Genomic DNA, 7,747 nt, shown 5'->3' with positions numbered 1-7,747 from the left:
CATCATCTAGTCTTTTTCAATGTTCAATCGGTTCTACATGTTGTAGAGCTATAATTTATAAAGATCCTCCTTTTTGGCTCTTTGATCTTCAAGCTACTTTCACATCTTTTCTAGCTCCTTGTCTGCCATGTCCCCGTCATTTCTCACTTCTTTGAGCCTATCTAAGAGCTCCTTAATGTACTTCTCTTGGCTTCTGCACCTTCCCTGAGACTTTTCTCAAATTGAGCTACGTTTGTTGCATTGGTGGCTTTCTCTTGTAGAAAAGTCACCTTCTAAGACATCAGCTTCTCGTATTGCTCAAAAATCTCTTTGAGAGTAGATGCCATCAGGTACAGTGCAACTCCAGTAGACTGAGATGACAATTGGGATTTGCCATCTAGGCAATTCTTCAGGTTGGTTAACACGCTCTTGGAGATCGCCCTTGAGAAAGATACATCACATCCTTTCAATTGCTCTACTACTGCTTGAACCTGCCAGAACTTGCAGGTCCCTCTCATATCAGAAAAGAAGTGAATGGTCTTCTTCAGCACATCTTGGAGGTCTGTTGGCAAGCTTGAAATCTTGACTTCACCATCTTTACTAATCTGAGCATTGGGGTATATGTCTAGAATATCGTGTCTCTTCCACTGCTTCTCGAAAAAGTGTGCTTGCAAACTACCTCTAGAAATTCCTAGAGACTTTTCAATCACTCTTTCATTGATGGTAATCTTATGACCTTGATGGACTAGTTGCCGCTCCTTCACGTTCACCTCCTGCACAATCCTAATGAAGTTTTAGAGAGCATCCAAATTGGGCTTTTGGATAGCAAGAGAGGAGCTCCCATATATCACGATTTCAAGATCAGGGGAGGAGGGGATCTTGCACTGTGTTGCAGAGGGGGAGGAAAGATTATGTGAGGAGCTCCCGAACTATGTAGGGTCCATTACGAGAGAGGATAGAAGTTGTAGGAAGAGTGCAAGGAAGAAAGAAATGGTCAAGAGGGATAGAAGATGAAGCAATGAAGAAAATGGAATAGTGGAGGCTTGAGATTGCAAGGGAGAACAAAACATTTGAGAGGGATAGAAGAGGAAACAGTTAAGGGAATGGAGTAGTGGTTTGAAGCCCAACTACACTATCAAGGTGAGAGCCACTACAGTGGTTGTAGGCCAACAATTGTCAAGAAGGTTGAGAGCCACCGCAATGGTTGTAGCCCGATTACTATCAAGGTGAGAGCCACCACGGTGGTTGGCCCAAATTTTGAATAATTGAAGGCAAAAATACTGAGTTGCATGGTAATTAATGATTAGAGGTGGTGGTGTCCAAGATTCCTAGCCATGTCTATGGTGGAGGCTAAGATCCACTAGGCTATTAGTTAATTACCAGCCACCGATGTGGCCCGCAATTACTTAGCTTCCAGTTACCACCATCAGGCAGGCTTGCATGCATGATTACTGTGAGTACACTAAATTATGGTAATGAGGGATTAGAGGTGATTAGGCTTCATGATTTATTTTTGTGGGAATTACTGCCCGATGGTGGTGGTTGTCATTAGCCATGTCTTTCATGGCTACAATTCCACCATGCCACCGCTCACCCACCACTGTGCTTTAGCATGCATGATCACTATGAGTGTAGTAAAAATAGTACCAGTCACCAGACTTGCATGCTCAGTAGAGAATTAGAGTGCATGGTAATGAGTGATTAGACATGGTAATGAGAATTATTGCCTAGTGGTGGTGGCTCTCATCGGCCATGTCTGTTGTGACTAAGATTCCACTGGGATGGCAGTTAATTACCAACCATCGGAGTGGCACCACATGGCATCTTCTTCATGATTACCAGCCCACAATCTAGGGGATTCCACTATGGTGGCCTGCGATTAATATGGATGAAACCCTAAGATCTAGCCACTGCAGTGGCTTGAACTTTATAATATATATAACTCGGGGGGGTCACTCATCATATGTAACCCTATCACGTGAGTTCAATAGAAGGATATTTTTTTTTTCTAAAATTTACAGAAATAAATATACATAAGGGACTATTTTAAATAGTTTTGGAAAAAATTTACAGATTTGTATAGAAAAGGGGTATATTTTATTAATGAAAAATTTACAGATAAGGGATTTTAGAAATATGCCTTGAACGCACGTGGTATAGAGGGTTTATACATAGTGACCCCCCCGAGATATATAAGACCCGTGGCATTTCGCATTTTACTACGTTGCTCTGATCCGCCCATGCTTTGCTACTTTTCTCCACACCCCTCCTCTTTTTCACCCCTGCTCTACTTTGCTTCATGCTCCCTCCTCCAACTCTCATCACTGCATCTACTCCCCTGCTCATCTTTAGCTCACCCACTCATCTTTAGCATGCCTAGTACCACCCCCCCTCGATGCTCTATGATCCCAATAATATATGCCTTCTCATGTAGGGTGATTGCATTGCACTCACTTGGAGTAGAAATGCTAGCACTAGTGGAGACCCTTCATTCCCATAGGTGACTCCCCACACATGTGAATGTCATCACCTTAGATAACATGCTCATAGAGGGCCTCTTTATGGATGTGTTGCTTGGCAATGTGCATGGTCTTCAGCCTCTCCATCGTATCCTCCTTTGGCTCCCTTAAATTTTTTAATGCAACAAGCTAGACTAGTTGGTAGAAAATTGAGTTGTACAAATTACCTCTTGCTCAGATGAGGATCTCAGTAATGGCTGGATGTAATCTTTTGGGCTCTCAACGATATTTTGGCTCACTGGATGTAATGTTTTGGTCTCTAAGGAATTTCTATAATCTCTTTTTGTTCAATTTGAGGCTCTCAGTATGCATTGGTGTTAACTTTTATATTTGTATTTGAATGGTTATGGCTGCTACCTATAATCTTTTGTTTAAGGCTCTCAACAATTTCTGAGTTTCTATAAATGTAAGATCCTCTATTCAAATTATATACCAGGCTATTATAGCTGGTAGTAATACTATATTACTGGTGGTGTTTCTCATATTAGTGCCGGTAGTATCTTAAGTACTAGTGGTATTGTGGGTTGCAGATTCACTATTTTTCGTGCAACCCAGCAATATATACTGGTGGAAAGGCTCATCATTCAATCCACTGTGTGGTTCATATCCCGATAAACCATTTGGTAAGTTGGGAAAGAATGTGAACCATGATTTGGATACGAATAGTGGTAAGGCTATGTAGGGGAGGGTGAATCAGCATTCATTATACTTGTGGGTGTGGTTCACTACTCTGCTTCCTTGCATTTTGGGGAAATTGTAGACCACAAACACGAGGTCTAGTGGATGGGAGTGTTTTTTTGTGTATTCTTGAGGGTGGCCTATATGCCAACTCCTTGCGTTTTGGGAAATTGTGAACCATGACAATGAGTGCCAATGAATGCGATTGTTAGTGAGGAGTCTTAAGCTAAGGCATGGAGAGAAGGGGGAGATGAGATGTCAATGATTTGAGCAAAAAAAGGGCACATGTTGTGACTATGAGTGGATAATCAGAAATGCCCAAAACTAGAATTGCTCATCCACAATCTTCAAGACTAGTTGTGACTAGGCAAACTGTGGATGCATCGAGTCATGCCTATGCTAGTATTCATATGCTTGATAATGTTCTTGGGGTTGAAGAAGGAGTTGCAAAAGAGGATCTCAATGCCAAAATGGGCACTGCCCCAATGCTTGATCCACCCTGTGAGGTTGTTATTCAAGATACAGGGAGAGGATTTATGCATGTGTCACAATCCTCTCAAAGAGGTATGCCATGTGCATAGAGGGAAAAACGTAAGTCACATGGTCCAAAATGGGACTTTGTCATTAATGTTTATGACTACGTTGAGTGGAAATGCAAGTATTGTGGAATACAAAAACAAGGCGAGCACCTTGCATAGGGAGTCACTTGCTTGGTGACTCAAGCAAGAGCATTCAGTGTTGTGCAGGCCTAGGAGCTACTGCAATAGCTCACACCTTGATGAAGAAGTTGCAATCTTTTGGAAAATTTTGAAGAAGATCAATTTGGTAAAGTCAAGGTGTAAGTGGAGTAGAGTCTGTAAGCACACATGGTGATGAAAGTACAAGTGTTGCAGGTTCCCATGCTAGAACTCCTTGTGTGGACACTAGCATGCAAGGCAGATCTCCACCTATGGCTCATGAAGCTAGATTAGCACATAGTGAACCCATCAAGAGGCAACCCATGATAGTTGAGAGCATCTGGATTCAAGATTTGGAGAATGTACAATATGTACTTGGTAGATCAATCTTGCCGTTAGGATATCCACTGAGTATGGTCGTCGATAACAATGATACAAGAGCGCCTGCATGTAATTGCATTGCTAACTGATTTCTTTCTTTGCTTGCTTTATTTTCCAATCACTTCAACTAATTGTCGCTCGCTTTTTTGGGCTTGCTCGCTTTTTCTCGCTCACTCTATTGACTGCCTCTTGCTAACTATGGACCGCTAACTATGGACAAGCGGGCTTCAAGCCACCTTCAAACCACACATTGCATACAACATTGTTAGAAAGGGCATATGTAGAAGAGAAAGATCACATAAATCATAGCATAACACCGGATGCACAATTGTCTCAGATAGGTAGACAAGCATGAAATGCCATGCTTTATTGAATATGATGGTTATATCATCGCATGGGGAGTCCTTCCACACATCAATTGATTCCTCACATGTAAAGAAGTCAGGGACATATATAGCTAGTGTATTATCAAAGGTTATAAGAGAGTTAGGCCCTGAAAAGGTTGTACAAGTTGTCATATAATGACAAGAGTTGTACAAAGGCAGGTAGAATATTACAAAGGGAGTATACCAATCTATATGCATCTACATGTTGTACGCATACTTTAAATCTTGCACTGAAAGATTGGTATAAACAAGTGCCATGGTTCTAAGAGATTGTTTGTGAGGCTCGAGACATCGTGAAGTTAATGCGATCAAAGCAACAATCTCTATGTCTCGTGATGGTTCTACCATGTTGCAATTGCCAACAACCACAAGATTTGCTATGTACTTCTACACTTTGCAATACTTAGTGAAGAATAGGAGTTTTCTTATAGAGACATTTAATTGTATGCATTTGATCGATGGATGTCAGAGTTGACCAATAGGGCAACAAAGGAGAAAATGCATGACCTGAAAGAAACATTGGGATCCCCTACATTATGGAAACGGTTTGAGGATGCTTCTAATGTTATTAAACCTGCATAGTGCTTAGGGATTTGGAATCAAAGGTTCCAACAATTAAAAAATCATGGATGTACTTTTCAAGTATTGAGCAAGCTCTTATGGCAAGGAATCCCCCTACTCGCCTAATCCAAGAGAATGAGAGAAGACTATTTAATGCTACAAAATAGAAGGAATTGTGGCAATTTTTTAGGCCTTGATGGGAGCAAGATCACAATCCCTTTCATAATGTTGGGTACCTTTTAGACCCCGAGTGGTGGAATATGAATCCTAAAGAGATCCCAATTGTTATGCATGACTTTCATAAGCTTGTGCGACAATATTATCCCCAAAACCATGAGTTTGCAAAGTGTTGTAACAAGTTAGCCAAGTATTGATGGAAGGAGGGGTTGCTTGGATCAAGCAATGTTTGCTTATGCATGAGCATAAGAGAAGTAGACATATGCTCATGCATAAGCATGAGCATATGTCTCTTTTTTCCTCTTTCCTTTCCCTCTTCTTCTCTCTTTTTTCCCTCTTTCTCCTTTCGCTCTTCTTCTCTCTTCTCCTCTTTTCCCCCCTCTTTTTCCTCTTTCATGCTCATGTTCTTATGCTCATGCATAAGCATAAGCATGAGCATATGGGTACGTCTCTTATGCTTATGCTTATGCATAAGACTCCTCTCATGCATAAGCATAAGCATGAGCATAAGAGAAGAAGACATATGCTCATGCTTATGCTTATGGATGGGCATAAGAGAAGTAGACATATGATCATGCATAAGCATGAGCATATGTCTCTTTTTTCCTCTTTCCTTTCTCTCTTCTCCTCTCTTTTTTCCCTCTTTCTCCTTTCCCTCTTCTTCTCTCTTCTCCTCTTTCCCCCCCTCTTTTTCCTCTTTCATGCTCATGTTCTTATGCTCATCCATAAGCATAAGCATGAGCATGTGTGTACGTCTCTTATGCTTATGCTTATGCTTATGCATAAGACTCCTCTTATGTATAAGCATAAGCATGAGCATAAGAGAAGAAGACATATGCTCATGCTTATGCTTATGCATGGGCATAAGAGAAGTAGACATATGCTCATGCATAAGCATGAGCATATGTCTCTTTTTCCCTCTTCTTCTCTCTTTCTTCCCTCTTTCTCCTTTCCCTCTTCTTCTCTCTTCTCCTCTTTTCCCCTCTCTTTTCCCTCTTTCATGCTCATGTCCTTATGCTCATGCATAAGCATAAGCATGAGCATAAGATAAGAAGACATATGCTCATGCTTATGCTTAAGCATGAGCACAAGAGAAGTAGACATATGCTCGTCTTTTCCCTCCTCTTTTCCCTCCTCTTCTCCTCTTTTCCCTCCTCTTTTCCTCTTCTTCCTCTTTTCTTCTTTCTCTCTTCTTCCTCTTCTCTCCCTCTTCTTGCTCTTCTTTCCCTCTTTCCTTTTCCTCTTCTCCCTCTTCTTCCTCTTCTTTCCCTCTTTCCTTTCCCTCTTCTTTCTCTCTTCTTCCTCTTCTCTCCCTCTTCTCTCCCTCTTCTTTCCCTCTTTTCTTTCCCTCTTCTTCCTCTTCTTTCTCTCTTTCCTTTCCCTCTTCTTCCTCTTCTCCTTCACTTTCTCTTTTCCCTCTTCTCTCCCTCTTCTTCCTCTTCCTCTTCCTCTTCTTCCTCTTCTCTCCCTCTTTACCTATGCCTATGCCTATGCCTATGCTTATGTTTGTTTTTTGTTTTTTGTTTTCGTGTTTGTGTCTATGTTAGACATGGGATCACGTCACACATCTGACGAGTACGGACAGCCTTGTAGGAGGAGAGCTCATGATCTATATGCTCCAGAGGACTTTGATTCCTCTCAGGCGACTACCCCGAGGATTACCCCTGGGACTTTGATTCCTCTCAAGTGACTACCCCGAGGACTACCCCGACTCCTCTCGGACCTAGCACTGTGACTACCCCTGGTCCGACTCCTCTCGCACGTAGCACTGCAACTACCCCTCGGGGAACTCCTTTGCTAGCCGTGCATGGCTTTTTTGGGAGTCCCGACGAGTTTGTGGACCTCAGCAATTCCCTCCCCTACACTGACGGCTGGACGTACTGCCCAGCTATCCACTCGTGCCCCTTTGATCGAGGGGTCAACACTTGCGTGTGCCTCTCATAAGGGAAGGAAGAGTAGGAAGGGCAGCTTATGTTATGCTGACTCGGGAGATGTAGACGAGTCAGCACACTCACATTCCTATAGGTCTCCACTTGGTTCGGAGACACAGTATTAGTCAGGTCCCTTGCCCTCTCCTACTCTTACTGCTACTCCTCGCTCTGGAAGCGCTCCCACAGCTTCTACTCCTTCTGACTCTGCTACCATCAGTCCTCCTTACTCATCAAGGGATCTCTTCTATCAAATCACAACTGTCGGAGAGATAATAGAAGATAGAAAGGGCAAAGTAGTGATGGCTACCATGAGGCGGTTGATGAGCCATCACTTCAAGAGCGGCATTGCTACCAATTGGCGGTATCAAGATGACCAAAAGAAGCACGGGGTCATCAATGAATTAAAACAAAAATACCCTAACCTGCCAAATTGGGAGTTTAATGAGGATTATATGCGA

The sequence above is a fragment of the Dipteris shenzhenensis genome, chromosome 27, assembly GCF_047967505.1.
Source record: "Dipteris shenzhenensis isolate YYH24624 ecotype China chromosome 27, Dip_SZ_1.0, whole genome shotgun sequence".
Lineage (NCBI taxonomy): Eukaryota > Viridiplantae > Streptophyta > Polypodiopsida > Gleicheniales > Dipteridaceae > Dipteris > Dipteris shenzhenensis.
The sequence above is the reverse complement of the archived record's forward strand: the minus strand, read 5'-3'. Positions refer to the sequence as shown.